This window comes from Triturus cristatus, chromosome 11 (genome assembly GCF_964204655.1).
Source record: "Triturus cristatus chromosome 11, aTriCri1.1, whole genome shotgun sequence".
Lineage (NCBI taxonomy): Eukaryota > Metazoa > Chordata > Amphibia > Caudata > Salamandridae > Triturus > Triturus cristatus.
The window spans coordinates 989,806,528-989,825,851 of NC_140594.1; the positions used below are offsets into that span (position 1 = coordinate 989,806,528).

Sequence of the window (19,324 nt, forward strand, 5' to 3'; positions counted from 1 at the left end):
GACTTGGTAGGGATGAGACACATAATTACATGGTAAGTCGATGCGGAAGACTCAGGACGCCCTCAATCACAAACACGGATGGGTAGGCTGAGGCCTTTAAGATGTTGGCAGGCCTAGATTTAGCAAGTCATCTGACCTGTCATTGATCATTGAAGGTTGATGGAGGTGAGGCAGGTTCTTTCATATTTAAGGCTAAAGTGTGAGCATCGTCCTGATTCTTTTCATGGCTGTTATCATTTTAAGCTTTGTCAGTGCATATGGATGTTTATTGCAGGTATTTAGCCTTGCCTCAGTTCTTGGGAGGTTTTTACTCCTATATGATATTTCCTCCTGCATTTTTTGACTCTTTGGAAAACACTCCCTAGCGGGCGGAGGTTGTCACAGGAAGGAAGATGGCGGAGGTTGTTACGAGAAGGAAGATGGCGGACTAGTGCCGCCCCGTCTCACAGCACAGCGAAGCTCCTGGCTGGCTACCCCAGTACCTGTCATTACCGCTAGCCGCTGAATGAAGGCTATGAGGCGCCTACTTACCTAGATGAGTGATACGCTAGAAGGCTTATTTTTCTGTCTTCCCCAGCGTTGTAGCTGACTCCGTAGCGTGGATGCTTGGACCGAGGTGTAATTTTCAGCAGCTTTGATGGACGGCGAGGCGAGTCTGCTGGCTGTCCGGCCTCAGCAGATCGGGGCTCGGTTGGTCGTGCCTTTCTTTTTTCGAGTTGGAGTTAAAGACCGACATGGCGCCGCTGAAAAACACAGCGAAAGCAGCCCGTGTTACAAGGACTACGGGCTTACAACCCCCACCGCTCGGTGAAGAAGGCTGGACGGCGCTGAACAACAAGAATGAATCTAAAGTCACCCCAGCTCGAGTGGGCAGACCCGCACTTCGGCTCCTGGAAGCAGGTAAAACCACTGATTTAATTGCGGAGGGAGAGCTTCTCATACAAACGGCTGATGCAATAGCTATAGCATCTATATTGTGTAGCGCTGCGCAGAAAGATACACAGGAGCCAGCCGCTAACAACAGACTGTCTTTTGAGGATCCAGTGGGGAACTTAGAAGTGGAAACCGAATGTGACGATGCTGGTGAACCACCCAGAGTGTTGGACCATTGGGGGGCCACTGAATCGGAGGCGATTCCAGTCACTCAGGAGGATGCTATCGCAGAAGTGCCTAACGTAGCACTGGGGGGCACTGAGGATATTGCGTTAGATGCTAACAGCGATAGCCCTAGTAGTACTCTCCAGAGCTGTAGCCTGTCTAGTCCCGAGGTGGATCAGAATGGTTCAAAAAGGTTATTATGTGGCCAAGACTGTACTCCCAAGTGCTCTGATCTGGGCACTAAACCAAAAAATGAGAGTTTAACTGTATCTAATGCTATGCCTATATAAGAACTGTGCCACTGATCCCAATATATTATTTTAAGATTTTTAGAGGTGCTATGATTGACAGTTCTCCATCAGAATCACAAACTTTCACCCCACTGTGGTGAGTCAAAAGGTTGCAAAATGTATGTATGTAAAAAAAAACACGAGAGGGATCATAAAACGTAACATGTCACAGAAAATGTTGGAAACTGGTAATCAGGGCCATTTTCTTATGCAGTGTAGAAGAAATATTGCATCTAGTTTAATTTAGTGTTCAACTTTACAATGATATACCTTACCTTTTTTAAAATCTAATTCCCTTATATAAATCAGGGTATTAATTAGGGTATTTCATTCATTGACTTTGCATAGAAAAAAAGAGTACAAAGAGTACAGAAAAACGTGTCTCAAAAGGGTTATTCATAACAAAAAATAATTCAAAATCTAATGTTACGCATGCACCACACAGATGATTGAAATTTGCTCAGTTTTTTTTGTAACAAACTCAGTTTTTTATTTTACATTTTTCATGCTTTGTTTAAAACCCAGAGGTGTAAGGTCCATAGTTTTAAATGACATGATAGACACAAAGCTTCTGTTTGCATCTATCCAATTTTCTAGAAATGTTCTAGCACACAGAAAAACAAGTTGAATGTCATATGCTTATTGAAGGTGAAGTCACAGAAAACTCTCTTAGGAAGAGTCACAGTTGTTGGACTAAGTTACTTGGTCTGATTTAGCAGGGTGATCCACACCAACGAAGTAAAGGTCCAGTGGACACATTTTGGCAAAGGGTTATAAAAGGCATTACAAGGCCAAATGGGCAACCATAGTAATCAAACATGACAGGCACATGTGTGGCCTTTGTTTAAAAACTTCATAAACAGTACCTGTAAAATTATGAATATTTTTAATAAAGCTGATTATAAGAACATAAACAATTTAGTGATAAACAAGAACTAATGTAAAGATGAGAAATTGAAGATTTCAAAAACCATGACAAGGACTCACCAGCGATTGTATAAAGTCAACGCCAAAACAAGATCATTTCTTCGCTTGGCTCAAGGAGATGATAATTGTAGTGAATACTTAGGGCCAGATTACGAGTTTGGTGGTCCGCGGACTGCCAGATTGGTGGTGGTGCATTCGTAGTTTTCATGGTAGTTCCAACCCCGGACTCCATGACCACAGAGTTTTTATAAGCGTCATATGTCTCTCCTTCTGTGGTCATGCTACTCATGGCGCATCAATAACTTCCTTACTCACATTTGATGTTTTGATTTAAGAAGTTGGAAATCACTTTTTTTATACTATTGATACTAATGCTTAGAGGTGCCAGCTTTGCAAATAGCAGTTTACTATGGCATCTGGTGCAGAAGCAACATGTACAATGTTAAACAAAATGAAGCTGAAAAAATAATTTTCATACTATTTACATTTAGACATATAGTTCATTACCTACTGCCCTTGCAGAAAATTGATACATAAAAACATCCTAGATTGCGATTCTTTTGTTTGCGATTCTTGAACGACTAATGTAACAGTTGCTCCAAGGTGTTGACAAATAGTAGAAATTTGGGTGTCCTAAGTATTTTGCAGTCTCAAACATTGTGATTTACAAAACAAAAGGGCTTGTGATAGTAAAATAAATTTTGAATATGTACTAACCCCATTTTGCCATTCAGAAAATTGTTTCCAAATCATAACAAGCATTGGCAGTGCTAATAGGTCTCGCCCTATATTGGAGTTCAGTATATAAAAAGTACTAAAGAGTAGTGTAAGTATTAAAGAGCAGTGGTAGCAAAAAGGAAAACAAACCCCGACAACATCAACAGAATAGGAAAAAATAAATGATCTACCATATTTTGTAATAAGACGCAATGCTTAATATTAGTGAAATAAAATACTCTGTGTTTTTTTAATATTATTTTTAAGTTTGACTGGTATAGATTATTAATCATACTAACAGACACAGCCGGGTCCTGCCGGTGCTCACCATTGTTAGCTCTAAAAAGCTGGTGCAGACACAACTGCATATGCACTTCGATTTACTTCCAGTCACACATTACATGACTCCGGCATCTCTGTCCATGTCCGCTGGCAAAACGGAAAACAAACCCCGACAACGTGAACAGAAAAGGAAAAAAAATCATCTGCAGTATTTTTTCATAACACGCAATGCTTAATATTACTAAAATAGAATGCTCCGTGGTTTTTTAATATCATTTTTAAGTTTGACTATTTGCTATAGTTGTATTAATGAGCCCAAGAGAATCAGTTTTAATTGACCCGGATCCTGCCGGTGCTCACCATCGTTAGCTCTAAAAGGCTGGTGCTGGAACAAGTGCATAGGCACTGCGGTTTGCTTCCAGCCACACCTTACATGACTCCAGCATTTCTGCTCATGTCCGCTGGCAAAACGGAAAACAAACCCCTGCAATGTCAACAGAAAAGGAAACTAAAAATGCTCTAACGTATTTTTTAATAACACCAGCTTTAATTGGCCCGGGTCCTGCCAGTGCTCACCATCATTAGCTCTAAAAAGCTGGTGCTGAAACAAGTGCATATGCACTGCGATTTACTCCCAGCCACACCTTACATGACTCCAGCATCTTCGCTTAGGTCTGCTGGCAAAATGGAGAAAAAAAAAACAACAACGTCAACAGAAAAGGAAACTAAAAATGCTTTAACTTATTTTTTAATAAAACCAGCTTTAATTGGTGCGCACCTGCAGGACCCGGGCCATCGTTAGCTGTAAAAAGATGGTGCCGAAACAAGTGCATATGCACTTCGATTTACTCCCAGCCACACCTTACATGACTCCAGCATCTCCGCTCATGTCCGCTGGCAAAACGGAAAACAAACCCCAACAACGTCAACAGAAAAGGAAACTAAAAATGCTTTAACTTATTTTTTAGTAACACCAGCTTTAATTGGCCCGGGTCCTGCCGGTGCGCACCATCGTTAGCTCTAAAAAGTGCATATGCACTGCGATTTACTTTTAGCCACACCTTACATGACTCCAGCATCACTGCCTATGTCCGCTGGCAAAACGGAAAACAAACCCCGACAACGTCAACAGAAAAAGAAACTAAAAATGCTCTAACATTTTTTAATAACACCAGCTTTAATTGACCCAGGTCCTGCCAGTGCTCACCATCGTTAGCTCTAAAAAGTTGGTGCTGAAACAAGTGTATATGCACTGCATTTAACTTCCAGACACACCTTACATGACTCCAGCATCTCTGCCCATGTCCGCTGGCAAAACGGAAAACAAACCCCGACAACTTCAACAAAAAAAGAAACTAAAAATGCTCTAATTTATTTTTTAATAACACCAGCATTAATTGGCCCGGGTCCTGCTGGTGCTCACCATCGTTAGCTCTAAAAAGCTGGTGCCGAAACAAGTGCATATGCACTGTGATTTACTTCCAGCCACACCTTACATTACTCCAGCATCTTTGCCCATGTCCGCTGGCAAAACAGAAAACAAACCCCAACAACTTCAACAGAAAAGGAAACTAAAAACACTCTACCATATTATTTAATTAATTTCACACAATGTTTAATATTAGTAAAATAAAATGCTCCGTGTATTTTTTTAATATCATTTTAAGTTTGACTGTTGGAATAAAAGTCATACTGCAGTTACCATCACAATAATTCATAACAGATGCACGTTAAAACAGAAACAAAGGCACAGGGTTTTTTTGGTCGGAATTGAAGTGAACCTGCAGTTAAGATAAGGATAATTGCTAACAGATGCACGCTGAAATAGAAACAAAGCCGCAGAGCTTCTTTAGGTCAGAATGGAAGTCAGACTGCAGTTACGATAAGGATAATTGCTAACAAATGCACGTTTCTGTAAACAGGGGCCACCACATGCTACCCAGTGTGATGGCCAAACTAAATACTCACTATGTGAAATCGCCAGAAGGAGAGAAGGGTGGGACTTTCACAGCCCAACACCAATACAAAGGCTAAATCTTTGAATGGCACAGCCAACAGCCAATAGAAAGCAGTTAATTTTTTAATACACATAGAATACAATTTGGAAGGGGCATGAAAGAGGCGTTCATTCCTGATTGCAAGTCAGTTTGATATCTATCAACGGATTACTACTACAGTTCCAGTTGCTAACGACTGATCAGTTTACCTACTCTGGATTTCAGGGGGGTGGGTTCTCTTGAGAATCTGGATGAAAGCCTCGGGGGGAATAAGCAGCTGTCCAGGGGCTTTTTTTCAAATCAAATCTTAGTATAATGTGCCTTTACTGCCATCCAGTCCTGACAATGTATATGCCCTTTTGCCTCAGAGCAGAAACAACATGACTGTCATCACTGTCTGTAGATCATGTTACCACTAAAACAAACTTGGACAATTTCCCAATTTCAGTTAGAACATCCGCACAGTCCTTTTGTTCGGAAATTGATAATAAAAGGGCCTAAAAATCATTAAGCAAAGTCTGTGAAGACTACACAGAAGGGGGACATGTGCTGGTGGATAATTAAGATTTGGGTAGGATTTTTTCAGGGTTGCACTGGCTTCATGTCCACCTTGTCATTCAGTCAGTACCATGTGTTTATTTAGACATTAGTCTTTAAAACATTTACACAAATCAAAACATTTGCATAAAATGAACTATTACTTAAAAAGTATAAAACCGTTCTAGCTAAAATCATGTCTAGAACCACAACTCTTAACTTAAAATTCCATAAGATATGTACACCAATGAAATGCTCAAACATTTGCTAAAAATGAATTCACAGACAATAGAAATTGTCCCAGAGCACAGGATACAACTAAAAATCACATTTGCCCTAGTAAATTGACCACTTGCCACCTTTCTCTAATCTTGTATTTTTATAAAATTGGTTTCAGAAATCATTTTTATTTGCGTAGAAACCACAAGCAATCTAGTAAAATGTGCATTAAATTCCCTTTCATATTAAGACCACATTTACACATTTTCTTCTCATCCAAAAAAGGGCCCCGCACTTGAGAAACTTTCTCTATGACCAATTTATGTTAAGTCCATGATCCATGTCCACCATGTCATCCACTGACACATATTCAGTCACGGAATTCCTTCTCAGGTTAGACCCCATAGCATTTAAAATCAGACTTTGATGAGGATACATATTGTATTTAGCCAGTTATTAACATCAGGCTAGGATTTTTCTATTTCTGGAACAGCAGGTTTCTCCCCTTCCTATTCATCTGTAGCCTATAGAAGGCAAACACTTGAAACTGCTGGAACATGGGCCAACTAAAACTCATGTGGTCCACCAGACTCAGCAGAGTAGAAGAAAGATGGATGAACTTTGATAGGACTGGTAGGGTTTCTCAATTGGGCAAGTCATTTGGTGCAGAGAAATTGCTTTAATCTACTAGTGTCTGGATTGCCATTCGTCTTTCTGAGACAGATTAAATATGTACCATAATACTGTACTACAGCAGCACCCTATACTTTAAGGGCTGTGAATGTTAAGATTTGTGGCATTTAGGGCCACCATAAAACTGAGGGCCTACTTTAAAGTTTGGCTGACAGTTTACATCATCACAAATGTGAGGGTTATCCTGTGCACCTTATTACAAGTGCATTAAATCTTGGTTAGTAAAGTAGTTCAGGGCCATAGGGAATTTCTTGTAGGTCACAAGCTTAACACATGCTAGTCTACAATTCATGTTCTGAGGAAATTTAGTGTCATTATGTTAATTAATATTAGTGCAGGTTATTGGATAAGTCAAAACAGCATTGCTGGGTGCTCAAAAACAAAATAAAGAATCATGTGACATTAATTTATAAAGATAAAGAGTGCCCTACATCATTGCTTGCTATTTCTGGCATGAACATGTTACTTAAGTTGTTGTGGTACTTTGCAGGCTTAAAACAGAAGGAAAATACCCGGGCCCAGATTTATAAGCAGTTTACTCAGGGGTTGAGTCACAAAAGTGACACAAACCTCTGCAAAATATTTTTGTGGACTTCCTTTCCAGCGAAAAATAGAATTTGCTTTAAAGTATCTGAAAGCACTGCTTTGCATTACTCTGCATCTGCATCATAGGGGCATTGCATGGGTTGTACATGGTGCAAAATCCTACAACAGAAGGCAAGGTTTTCCACCCTAAAAATAATGCCACTTTAAAGCAGTCATTAAAAAGGAGAAATGCTTTTATTTCTACTAACTACTCCCACATTGCATGGGTGCTGCAGTGTACAGTACACATCCAAACAAAAACGCGTTTTAAACTTTCTCTAGGCATAGTATTTTATACTGAATGGCAACCCTTCCAGTAAAAAACCTATGCTAGACTCACGCAGACACCTTTGCACTGTAGTGTGTGACACTTTCTTGCTTTCTCCCTCTCATGCCATGAAACGCAAGAAATGTGGCTGACTGCGTTGTGTGACAGTTTTGTGAATCTGGGCCTCAGAATTCCATATATCACCTTGTAGTTTAACATAAACTGAGCTGTGATAAGACTTGCAAGAAAATTTAACTTCAATGTAAATGTAAATAACCAAAAGCCCCTTTAAAAAAAATAATGCTCAAATCCATGTCGAAGTTGGCATTGTGAAATCAGGCTCTGTGACTTTATTATCTAACTCCTAGCAATTGTATATATTTTTGTATAAAAGGCTATGACAATTGTACCAACAAATGTGGCTTAGAAAATAGCTGTAGGCTGCTGTGATGGGTATCCAGTTTCAGACTGTGTTTTCCACCATCTGAGCAAAATAAATTAAAGTGCGGTATGTGTGTGTGAAGGGCCTTACTCCGCCATATCACATCAGTGTTACCCAGGTTCTCATGGAGATAGTGTATGATTATAGTCATGCTTAAGTCCCCACAGTGATAGTGTGGAGTTACAGTCATCTTCAAATCACCGCAGAAATGAGGAGTGATTATGTTCATGTTCAAGTGAGATCATAGTCCTGTGCAAGTCCCCACACATGAGTTTATGGTCATATTTAAATGCTCACAGAGATAGTGTGTGATTATAGTGTTACCCAGGTCTTCATTGGGATAACGTGAGAGTATAGCATTGTTCAAGTCCCCCAGCGATAGTCTGAGATTTTAGTCATTCTCAAGTCCCCACAGTGATGGTGTATGATTATAGGAATGTTGAAGTCCCCACCTTGATAGTGGCTGATTATAGTCCTGTTCAAGTCCCCAGGGAGATGGTGTGTGATGATAGTGTTCCCTAGGCTCTCTTTGGGATAGTATGAGATAATAATCATGTTCAATTCCCCACAAAGATGGTGTGATATTTTAGTCATGTTCAAGTCCCCACAGTGATGGTGTGTGATTATATTCACTCTCAGGTCCCCACAGTGATTGTGTGTGATTAGTCATGTCCAAGTCCCTGAAGAGATAATGTGTGGTGATGTGGATCAAGGCAAAAGATGAATAAAATCATAATTAATCATAGAATTCCATTTAGTGATATTGAGTAATTCATTTATTAGTTCCAAATCCCATATTCAAAAAGCGATTCTGAAGAATCAGGATAACTTATATTCGATAAAACCAGTGAACACTTGTTTCGCCCCCTTCTGGCATGCAAGCCTGCGCTTTTTGAAGGCGTACAGCATCAGTATAGTATGAGTAGTCACGTCACATGTGTAGCAAGGCTATAAGAAGCATTTACCCACGCCTATGCCTTCTTATGTGTAAGGTTTATAAGGGGGAAATAGCTCTGCCTCCTCATTATGTATGCACCAAACACAGGAGACGTTTAAATTTGACAAAGCATGATCTCTAAGGCAAAGAGGGCCAAAGGGAGGTAGACCCCACAGCACACCCAAGAAATATGGGTGCGTTAAAAGTTTGCAGAAAATCAGTACCCTAGCTTCTAATAAAAAAAAAAAAGAAATTAGAAGTAGTGTGTCAAATGGGACTACAGAAGTACAAGCATTCACTTTCCTAGAGTGCTTGTTTGCTACTGTTAGCAGTACGGTCCCACTAAGCATATAATCTCAGATGAGAAATGCAGGTACTCTTCTTTAATGGGGCCATCCAGCCCTGCATCACTAACAATCACCAACAGTAAGATTTTTAGAGTACTGCTTTGTTTGATGATTTCTGCAGGGGTTTAAGAAGTATTGTGACTTAATTCACCGGATGGTCCTTTAAAATTTAAGAAGTGCTGTAATGTAGTATCTGACAATGCACACCCATTTAAAGCACTGGTTAGAAACAATGCTGGCATTTTGACAGAACACAAAGCAAGAGACACAGGATGCAACTAGACCTGAATTTCAAACAATGGGTCCTAGCTATCCTTACAGCAAATACAAGAAAATATCAATACATTGTGCATTTTAAGCTTATTAGTCAAACGGGATAGGATTACAGCAAACATATTTTAGTGGATTTGACAATGTTTATAGGCAACTGCAGGCCTGCCAACTCACACGGTGCCACGCTGTGAAACACAATATCGGCTCCCTTCACACAGTCATGAGGTGAGGAGGCGATATCACGAGGTAGCAGAGAAACACGCCAAAAACTACTGTGGACTGTGGATTTCCAGCTCATTTTCAGAGATTTTGAACAGCAACATCCATTAAGGGGTGTGACAACACCCAAGGACATCAGCAACAGCCTTAGCAAGCTCCTTTTTTTGAAGAAGGCAGTTTGGGGGGGTGGGGCAAAGGAGGCAGGGGGCAAAGGAGGCAAAAGTGTCTCCCAGGTACTTTTGACCACGAGGCCCTGCACCCTCCCACACAGTGAAATGCTTGTTTTAGTGGACAGGCCTGCAACTGATGTAGATCGTTAAAAGAGCAATGGCTGATTTGACAACTAAAAAGCAGCTTTTACAGATTTCAACGCACAGCCTTATGGAACCAGTTTTCACAAAGTTTTTCAAGACAACAACCATTTTGCCAGAGCTCAGAAAAATTCCTTCTGTAAAATGACAATGAACTCATTAACTATTCCGTAATTCCATCTTCAGAATGGTGCTGCTGTCTTACTGTTGGCCAAAGGTACCTTTTCAGTCTGCTCATTGGGATGTTGCAGCATATGCTTGTTTAAGGGTGCATACCTGTACAGGTTTCAGAATATGAGTTTAGTGGAATAATGCCCCTGACTTAGGGCTGAATGACTGGTTCTGGCGGATGAACCAAAGATTCAACTGATTAAAGATGCCTCAGTCAAGCACTTAGTGACACTTACTACAGCGACTGGGTATCCGCCCACACAGAAAAGTTGCAGTACTTTCCATAGGGAATTCTTTGACCACCTGGCCTGTTTTTTCTATTTCCCTAATAAAAAGATCTGCCCTCCACAGTAAAAGCCTTTAAGAATACATTCCTGGTTTAACAAAGAGTGTAGGGTCCTGAGAGGGAGACTGACTGTAGCGATTAAGAACAGGGATCCATCTAGCATATGCAAAGCCAGGAAGGATTATAAACGGCACAGGGCAAAGCTAAAAAAGAATGGGATGAAAGGAGATGGGAAGATCCAGGGGAGGCCATTGGGCACCCTGACAGTAGGCTATTTTAGTCCCTTGTGTCTAAAACAAACTTCGAGCGCTCTCCTGCTTTGGCCAATATCATCCCAGCCGTAGAATGGCATAAACATTTTAGTGAGTTATATTCCATCAGTAATATTAATGGCAGCTCACAGATGCCCTACGAGCTAGGTGCTTTACCATGTACGCTTACATTCACTAGGAAAGAGATAATGCGGTCTTTAGATGCTATCACTCCTGCAAACGCTCCCGTTCCCGATTGTATCCCAGCAATCTCTTTCGTGCTGACAGGGACAACTGGGCAACCTACTTCATGAATTTGGCTAACGATATTGCAGGAGGGGGGAGTATCCCAGACACTTAAAAAAAGGGACAGGTCGAAGCCTGCCACTTTCTGCCCAATCAGCCTGATAGATTGTGCCCAAAAGGTCTTCTGCCGGTTGCTCTTAGCTAAAATCCAGACCTGGATGGACGAGAATGACATCCTCTCCCCACTCCAGGTGGGCTTTCGGCAGAAGACAAGCACCATCGACTAGGCGTTTCACCTCTTTCTGCTGTATTGGAAAGTAGTTGTGTTGGGCAAAGGCAGTTTATATCTTGCCTTTATAGATCTCAAAACAGCTTTCAACCTACTCCCCAGGGACCTACTTTGGCAGGTCCTCCGGAACATGGGAACTGCTGGTCAGGTTACATGAGGACAACTTTGCTCGTGTGAGATTGGGAAATCAGAGGCAAACCAATGAGCCATTTAAAATCCGGCGGGGGTACACCAAGGGTGTGTTTTGGCCCCAACCTTTTTTTCCCATTATGTAAATCAATTTTCCGACCTTTTGTGCTCCATTCTGGCCGACGCCCCCTCCCTAGCAAATCATAAAATAGCTACATTGTTTGGGGATGACACCCTTTTGGTGTCTAAAACCCCTATGGGCCTTCAAAAGCTTTTAAACCACTTTAAGGCCTTTTGTGATTTGAGGGGTTTGGTCATCAATACTACCAAAACCAAGTTGATGATGTTGAACCCTCACAAATCCTTTAAAGGTAATCTGGTCTTAGATAATGTCCCGCTCAAGAGGGTCAGTTACTTTGAGTATCTAGGAATTAAGCTGTCTGAGGGAATGGCCTGGAAGAACCATCTAGAGAAGGCGTCCCTGAAATTTTCCTAGTTTACCGGGGCTTTGCGGCAGGAGCACAGCCTTTCATACACCAAGCCCATAGCCCCCGCCCTCAAATCGTTCTAAGGTAGTGAATAACGTGCTTTATGGGACTGAGTTGTGGGGTGCAGTTAATGCAAACATGCTTTCAACAGTGGAAAATAAGTTCCTTAGCAGCTTGGTCTTACTTCCCCAAAGCACCCCTCTTCTCCCCTTGAAACTAGATTTGGGCATTAAGTCCATTAATGACTGAGCGAGTCTATGCCCATTGCTCTTTGGCATAGACTGGTCAGCACTCCTGATTTCGCTCCCTATGCTGCTGCCTTCAGTGAAGTTTCTGCCTTGGACAAAAACCAAAAAGTTGGGTGGATTAAACATGTGGACACGCTCCGGGCATGTATAGGCCTGCCAAAGGAGTTTGTTGGTCCTTAGCCTTCATACTTTAAGGATCAAATAAAAACTCATTACTGGGCATGGGTAGAGGAGAATAACTTCTTGAAAATCCATCACAGCACCTTAACTGATGTCTTCAGTGGCATAAAATCCATTAATCGGTTAGAGAGCTATTTCGATATCATGAAGGTGCCGGCAGACAGGAAATTGTACACCCAGTTCAGGCATGTCAGTTTACCTATAAATGGCTTCGCCAACTCTGGGCTGACAAACAACTCTCAGCCAAAGTACTGTCCGTTCTGCTTATGTCCCCAAGAAACTATAGGCCACGTCTTCTTTGTCTGTGTTGCTTATGCCAGACCGAGAAGGAATTGGCTGGCCCCTGTACGTAGACAACTTGGGACACACAGCTACAATGAAGCCATACATATTTTAAAGTCAGATACGAGACCACTATTCGTTTGTGTAGTCGTGAAATCTTTAGGCCAGTTCTGGGCTATTAGAAGGAGGTCTTTGTCTAACTCCCCGATTGTTATGGACTAAACAAACTGAATCTATACTGATTAGTCACGATGCGTGTGCTCTTAAATTTCAATACTTTTATTGCGAATTGGTTTTATGGTAATATTTTAAGTGTTTTTATTTCTTTTAATTAGTCATTACGACAAGGGTTTTATAATGGCTGATTATGTTTAGCTAGGCTGTATACCGCAGTGATTGGGACGCAAATAATATTTATTAATGCACTAGCACTTTAGTCTGTGTCCCTATAGGCCGAAACAGTAAATAGTGAGACTTGTCTAGGGTTGATCTTCTCCTGTGTCTATACAATGTAACATGAATATCTTATCTTTTAAGAGCTTGTATATGGAGTATTTTACAGTACTCTTATTCCGAATAATATCGACAAGGACTCCTGTGTTTGCATCTTTTATGGTTCTATAAACCGAAATAAAGATTTAGTGACTTGACTGGTAAGTACTAAAGCATCTTCCATTCTTCCTTCGATTGAATAAATTAGTCCCAATCAGTTGACAATAGTCCCACCTTTTAAGTATTCTGTCAAGAATATGCGCTATCCTAAAAAAATAATACAATAACACCACACATTGAGAAATTCTCATATGGGATTAATGCGCTACATCCACGCAGGAAGTAGTGCATAGTGCTGATCTCTGACAGAAAATTTATTCGAACAATATTGAGGGGCATAAATATCGAGTAAAAAATATAGATTACAAAAATACTGTTTCCCTATACTCATAATAGAAAGATTAAAATATCGAAAAAAGTATTTTTTACACAAATATCGTTTAAAATATACAAAAATATAGTTTTTTTAAATATATTCATATATATAGATAATTAAAAATATTACATCTACAATATAAACATCAGTATAATGTATATTAAATAATTTAAGTAACATTTAATACTATATATAAACCTATACTTTTAGAAATGTACACACATAAATATACACATAAATATGTGTGTGTATATTTTTATATACATTATCTACTGGCGGTCGCCAGTAGATAGTTATAGTTAGGACCGAGTTCCCATAGGAAATCTGAAAATTCTATTTTGAATAACTTTGGTGCCGGTTGACTTATCTTCGTGAAATTTTCAAAACTAATGGGGCGCTCCGCTCAGCTCCTACCCTGAAAATTTCGTGGTGATTCGTCAAGCGGGGGCTGAGAAAAAAGGGGGGTCCCAAAACACGTTTTCCACATGCATTTTCCGATAGGACCTTTAGTCGAAGGTACAGCCCGAACGGCTGAACAGAATTACTGGAAATTTGGCAAAGTGGTAGTCCTCAGGTCAGGCATGTGCCTTTTGCTTAAATGGTGTAAATCCGTTCAGTAGTTCCTGAGAAAATCAAAAGTAAAATCATATACATGTCTGGGCGGAGCCTAACCACACATCTCATCGTGAGATCTGATTGGCTGTCAGCACTTCATCCAAGAAGTGTTGGCAGCCATCTTGGGACCAATATACATGATAGCACCTCATTAAAAAGCATTGCAGTTAATAGAACGTTTTAAGACTTTAGTTACATTATAAATCATTTGTTGATGGTACCATACTCATTTAAGGAATTGTGGTGTGTCCTAAGTTGATTTTACCATGTGAAAAAGCCTTCTGCTGTGATATCATGAATCATGTTTGAGAGAAAACTATTTTCTCATGCTTTTCCCACAGAGGATTGGAAGGTGATCTATAAGCTAACTGAGAGCATATTTTCTGTAAATTCACATTATCTTTCTCAGTCATGTGAGAATGAAGTCTGACATTCTCAGTAAAACATGTACATCCAACAAGGGCAGAGACTGTCAGTTGATTCCTTTGTGTTCTACTGCAGCTTCCCAGAGTGTTCTAAAGAACAACTAGAGCGCTAACAGTCCTACTTATGACAAACGTATGGCACACCTGAAGCCATCTTGGTTGGAATAAAGTGGTAATTCTTAAAACATTTATTTTAAAAAGGAACAAAATGAGGGGGTTCATTTTGCCATAGAAATTATGATTAGTTCTGCAGAAAGAAAAATTAGGGCACATTTTGACTTCTCAAATCCTCTTCTATTTCATAAACAAATTCTGACATGCAGACTGAAACATGCACTTTCAATACCAGCAGCAGACTTCCCTGGTGAGCAGTAGTTTTACTACAGTGATCTAATGAGCAACTAGAGTGCTAACATTCAGAATTTATGGCAAATGTGTGACACATCTGAATGCCTTCTTGATGGAACCAAAATAAAAAACTGAAAGTATTCCCACTGAGGAGACTGCAGTAAATGAGGAAATTAGGAAACTTCATAACAAATAAAGCTCGCAAGATGACCACCAGAGACAAAAGAGCCCAAATGTAGCCCAAATATCACCCAGATGTAGCCCAAGTATAGCCTAATGACAGAATGTCCCAGAGTGTTCTTAAGAAGAACTAGAGCGCTTACTGTCTTAGTTATGACAAAAGTATGGCACACCTGAAGCCATCTTGATTGGAATAAACTGGTAACACTTAAAACATTTAATATAAAAAGGAACACAATGAGGGGGTTCATTTTGCCATAGACATTATGATTAGTGCTGAAGAAAGAAAAATTAGGGCACATTTTGAGTGACTTCTCAAATCCTCTTCTATTTCATTAAAAAAATTTTGATATGCAGACTGAAACATGCACTTTTAATACCAGCAGCAGACTTCCGTGGTGAGCAGTATCTTTACTACAGTGATCTAATGAGCAACTAGAGTGCTAACATTCAGAATTTATGGCAAATGTGTGACATATCTGAATACCTTCTTGATGGAATCAAAGTAAAAAACTGAAAGCATTTCCTACTGAAGAGACTGCAGTAAATGAGGAAATTAGGAAACTTCATAACAAATAAATCTCCCAAGATGGCCACCAGACACAAAAGAGCCTAAATGCAGCACAAATATCACCCAGATGTAGCCCACATGTAGCCCAATGACAGAAGTGTGCAAAACACTTATTTTTTGTGTATTTGCAGTTTTATATAGTGCAGACTTGTCAGGTATTGTAATGCTTTACATGAGCATTGGTTACATCACATAAGATCAAATTCATTTTGGTTGTAGACATGGGGAGATTAAGTGATTTGACCACAATCACAGAATGTTGAGCTGAAGCAGAAACTCCAACCTGGTTCCCCAGTTGCAAAGTCTGCAGCTCTGGAAGTAACACCACATCCTCTCGCCAAGGTGCAACATTTAATCAAGTGGTCAACTGGATAAAAAAACATAAAGATTACAAATAATTTAAAAGTTCTTTGTCGCTATTTGAAAACTCAGAAAATATGTCCTCATTTTAGTTTTTTAGAGCACTAACCATAATTTTGATGCAAATAAGACCCTCTCATATATGTAATTTCTAAAGGAAATACTCTAGGTATTACAGTTTTGATTACATCAAGATGACGTCAGGCGTTCCACACTTTTGTAATAAATATAGAATGTTAGCAATCTAGTTGTTCATTGGGATACTGTTGAGAGGCAGAGGCCAGGGGCACGGACTCTGAAAATTGAAGGCAGGTAGGAGAGTGCAGAGGCAACAATTTGACCACACTGGGCAGGCAGGAAAGGCAGTGGCAGCACAACAGACTATGGAGGGCAGTGGAAAGGGGGGCATGGGCAACAAACCAACAATACAGGACTGGCAAGAGAGGCTGTGGCAATATAATAGACCATTGTGGGCAGAAGGAAGAGGCAGTGGTAGTACAACCATACATGCCAACAGACCTGTTTCAGCCAGGAAACTTCCAATGTTTTTAAGCTCAAATGGGCTTTATTTGATCTGTCTCCTGTCTACAATCTCCTCTTTTTCGATGTAACTCAAAGGGGAAAATCAATACCCCAGTTTTTTTTCAAAATCTCCCTCTTCCCAAGTTCAAAATGTTCGCAAGTATGGTACATTGAATCATGGTAGGCAGGAGGAATTGGGGTAGGGACATGGACTCGGATAACAGAGGACAGGAGGAACATGGAGAGGTGCACCAAACTGACCCTACAGGACAGGCATCAGGGTTTGCAGCAGCACAATACACCACACTGCGCATGCGGGACGGGAGTGCAGCACAACACTCCATAGAAAGCAATAGGGAGGAGACAGGACCATGCACGTGGACAACAGAAAACAGATGGGAAAGAGGCAATGGTAGCTAGCTGACCGTAATGGACAGACAGGAGAGAAAGCTGCAGCATAACAGACCATAAAGGGCAGGAGGGACGGATTAGGGGCATTACAATGGAACAGACAAGCCAGGAGGGAGGGAATAGGGGGTCTGCACATGGAAACAGAGGGCTGGAGGCAAGGTGGCAGGGCAGGAGCAGCAAGATGACCATGAAGGTCAGGCAGGATGGGCACTAGAAACAAGACACAACATGGAGAGCAACAATGAGACTATGGTGGCATACACAGAGACCATGGAGGGAAGGTGGGAGGGGGTCAGGGGCAGCTAGCTGACCACACAGGGAAGGTAGGAGGGGCCATGGCAGCACAGAAGACCATGCATGGCAAGCGGGAGGGTTAGTGGCAGCACAATGGCTATGATGGGCAAGAAGGAGGGTGCAGGGGCATGCACAAAGGACCATGGAGGATAGAAGGGAGGGTCAGGACCTGGACACAGACAAGAGAGTTCAGGGAAAGGGGCCTCACAACAGACCGCGCGGGGCAGGCAGGAGGAGAAGTTGCAGCACAACAGATCAGGGAGGGCAGAAGGGTGTGGCAGTAAAATGGACCATGGAGGACAGGAGGAAGGGGATAGGGGCATGGCATGTGGACAGGCAGGGTGGAGGTGGCAGGGACAGGTTACAGTCATCTGACAATGCTAGGCAGGTGGGAGGGAAGTGGCAGCTCAACAGAACACTCAGAATAGCTAGGAGTGGCAGGTCCATGGAACATAGTGGGCAAAAAGGATGGAGCAGGGGCATGCACAAAGACATCGGAGGGCAGGGGGAAGGGGAATAGGGGCAGCAAGCTAAGCAAAGAGGCTAAGCAGGAGGTCATTGATGGGCCATAGAATTGGGCAATGGAGGGCAGGAGGAGTGGACTGGTACATCATGCTAAATGGAGGGCAGTGGCAGCACATCAGACCATGCATGGCAGGAGGGAGGAGGCTAGTCCATGGATTCAGACAACAGAGGATAGGGAGGAGGTGGATGGGGCAGCAAGCTAACTGTTCAGAGAAGGTGGGTATTAGGAACTTTATTGTTTTTAAAATGTGTGTCTGTGCGAACTGCTTAAAATATGAACAAGTATGCAGCATAATCTCACTTTTATTCAGGAAGAAGAGGATGTTTGTGACTGTGACTCCGGGCTCCCTTGGCAGAAACACCCCCTGACCCTCCACCCCCATCGCAAAATGCAATGCCCGTGAAAAGTGTAGGTGGACACAGTGTTAAATAGAACATAGTCCTGAGAGCACGATTGAAAATGAAAACTAGATGTAGTATATGGTATAAACTATGCACCAAAAAGTGTGATATAAGATGAACCGGGGCGTGAAATATAATATGCAATACATTGTGCGCAATGACAGATTCATTGGAGAGCGCGAGATAGCACAGGCACTAGCGCATGCTATGCGATATGCGCCTTGGAGTGTAATATGCACAGGGCAGTGTTGTGTAACATAACCAGTCTCTAAAGTTGTAATATAAAATATGTGCTGGGGAGTGTAACGTTGCATATGCACTGTGACAAAGATATGGATCCCAGATTGTAATATGTATGGCATAGCGCTGTGCGTTATAACATACACATCGAGGAAGGCACGTTAGATGGGGCAATATAACCCGTGCAAAGGCAAGTGTGGCATGACATATTCACGGGGTGGTGTTACAGTGCACATGGGCTAGAGAGTGTCATAGCATACGCACTAGCTGGTGGAATACAACACAGAGGTGTGTGGCAATCGGCGGGCACTGGTGGGTGTAACACAGCATTGGGCTCAGCCAGGAGCACGCTGTGACTCTCAAGTGAGGTTCGTCTCCTTTCCAGAGAGTAAAATAAAAAGTATTACACATCCGGCGGTGGATGTGTTTTTTATTAACCGTGAGGGGGGTTTCTTGCATAGTTTGGTCGAATTTTTGTCGAATCCCCTTTGAATGGCTTGGTGTGCGTGTATATTAAATGTGCCCGTCAATAGCTACCCATGTTTGTATAAATAAACGACAAGGGTGTCTACTTGGAGAGTACCCACCGGCGGGGACACCGGGATTAGGCACGGTAGGGCGTCAGACACGTCAGAGCTTCACTAGCGGTGTAAATACATTCCATGTGGATTCATTCTATGCATAGTCGCCTTTTAATGAATATCACGCAAATCGTCATGGTGATAGGTACATACGGTTTGTCCAGCATGTCCTAGGTGTTTCTATAAATATATATATTTTTAAAATAATAA

General features: G+C 41.5%; 1 long non-coding RNA gene across 2 annotated transcripts in view; it reads left to right on the plus strand.

The window, feature by feature from the left end:
- Window positions 1–577: 577 nt before the first annotated feature.
- LOC146785791 (uncharacterized) overlaps window positions 578–19,324 on the plus strand; it is a 77,879-nt gene continuing 59,132 nt past the window's right edge. For both annotated transcript variants that reach the window (XR_014970798.1, XR_014970799.1), the window contains exon 1: window positions 578–900. This is a non-coding gene — a long non-coding RNA (uncharacterized LOC146785791). The remainder of the gene's footprint in view (window positions 901–19,324) is intronic.